The sequence below is a fragment of the Rhagoletis pomonella genome, unplaced genomic scaffold (assembly GCF_013731165.1).
Source record: "Rhagoletis pomonella isolate Grant_MI unplaced genomic scaffold, Rhpom_1.0 Rhpom_scaffold_05444, whole genome shotgun sequence".
In the NCBI taxonomy this organism is placed as follows: Eukaryota; Metazoa; Arthropoda; class Insecta; order Diptera; family Tephritidae; genus Rhagoletis; species Rhagoletis pomonella.
Window position 1 is genome coordinate 10131 of NW_023463983.1, and position 2095 is coordinate 12225.

The following is a 2095-nucleotide window of genomic DNA, read 5'->3' on the forward strand; positions in this document are numbered from 1 at the left end:
AGGGAGGAAATTGGCGAAGTTCTTTGGTTTCGGCCTCAACCTCGGACTGCAGCGCCAAAGAAGTGGATGAAGAAGACGCAGAAAAAAAGGTACACCATTTAAATGAATATTTTCCGCGCCACACTTACTCAGAGAGAGCACTTACAAGGCAGAACTACGTACTTATGTTACCGATTGAAGGTATGGGACTCTCCATACATGTCCTGGTGGCAATTGCTAACCTATATTTGGAAAAAAACAAGCGCGCCGGGTTTGGCGAAAATAATTCGTTACTTCGTTCTTAAACGCCAAGTGTGTGGAGCTGCCCGCGTATGTAATTTGAAAACTTGCAGTCTACAAAACATCAAATTATCTTTGTAGTTACTACCACAGCATTGACCTCCTTAAATACTTATATTTTAGTATATTATTCAATAGCGGTAATGCAACACTTGGCAAAAACAAAAAAATAAAAAATAAATAAAACTAAGAGCGAGAGAGCGCGTGATGGCGGCGCAACTTACCTTGTTATGTTTTTATTATTTTCTTTTGTTTTGTTTTGGCAAAGCTGTTGTCTGGTGTTGAGGCTATTCAGATTTTGATATCCATCACGCATTGGTGTCATCGTCGATTTTTTGCGACGGATAGCCATGTGGCGCTCACGCGTCGGAAATTTAGGTTGCTTGCGAATGAATATCGGTTTTATGGCGAATTCATCACACATTTTGATTTTTGGCAATTTTTTGAGCAGCTGCGGTTTTTTAGCACTTTCAAAGCATGATGGGAGGCGCATTTTGGCGATTTAAATTAACAATAAATTATGCAACTCTTACTTCGGGCCAATTTGTTTATTAATAATGTATGTCTGTTTTTAAGCACAAAATATAAATTTTCTAGAAACCTGTATTACTTATACACTGTAAACACATTGCAATTAATTCAACTAAGTAAGTAATTCAACTCGACTTCACATCGACAGTTCGTTAAGTGCCCGGCTTCAAAGTACGACTGGCTTGTTTGTTAATTCGTTGAGTGCGATATGCGAAGACAAATGGCGAACTCAGTCAGTCATGAGTACTTAACGACAGTCACTATAGCAGTCGATAGCGAATGCTATATACGTACATATGTATGTATTTTTGAAGTATTGTGACTAACTTAAATTTTGTATTTGTTTATTTTTCTTATTTGTTTATTTTTCTTATTTTTTTATTTTTCTCGTATTTTTTATTGAGGAGTGCAGAAAATACGCCTCGTTTCACAGAAATATATTCACTTTTGAAACGCTTTGGTGCACATAAGTATAATAAAAAGTCATACGAATACTGATAAGCGCTGTTATAATTCGTTTTTTCTCTTCAATTTTTTATTTATTTAAAACAATTTCAGTCAACAATGTCGCAATGACATTCGAACACAAAATTTATGATTCGTAATTTATCTGGTGCAGGCGATAAGATAAGCGTTTCTATGTATGTATGCGCTTATACATATGTACGTATATGGAACTCGCTCATAACCACAGCAAGGCAAGAAGAAATGAAAATTATGCTCACACGCCACTGTTTTGTCCAAAGTAATCGAAACGTGTTCCGGCTAACAAAAACGCCAATTAGCATAAATTAGCAGAAAGTGAAAACTGAAGCGACTATCCATCAGCTGTTGGCATAACCACGCTCTCCAATGGCAACAAAGAAGCGCAGAACTGAGTTAGGCGGCAAGGGAAACAAAAACCCCAAAAAAAATACGTGTAGAATCGCTCCGAGAAGAAACCTCAATCGACTTTAATATTTATTCACTTTGTACTCACTAAAACTTAAGCGATATCGTCAGCTTTGATTACCGCTCGAATGTCAACTGAACAAACCGAACAGCTGTAACCAAGCAGCAGAAGTCACTCGTTAATTGACGTTATTGAAGTGTCGAAGCCCCACTTGAAAAGCCGCAAAGCGGTTTCAGACCGAAAACAAAAAATCAAAATAGACACGCAAACTAAATAAAAACAGACACTTGATTTTCAATACAAATGTAAAGTACACTCATGCACATGAGCATGGGTGCTAGTATGAATGCAATGCGGCCAAAGCTCAATGAAAATAACAACAACTTAAGCTTA

At 37.1% G+C, this 2095-nt stretch overlaps 1 long non-coding RNA gene across 1 annotated transcript; it reads right to left on the bottom strand.

Moving 5' to 3' along the window:
• Positions 1–503: 503 nt before the first annotated feature.
• On the bottom strand, positions 504–1890 carry LOC118755136. Its single transcript, XR_004994984.1, has 2 exons — positions 1536–1890; positions 504–896 (listed from the first exon to the last, which is right to left on the bottom strand). It is a non-coding gene; the product is annotated as an uncharacterized LOC118755136 (long non-coding RNA).
• Positions 1891–2095: the final 205 nt, after the last annotated feature.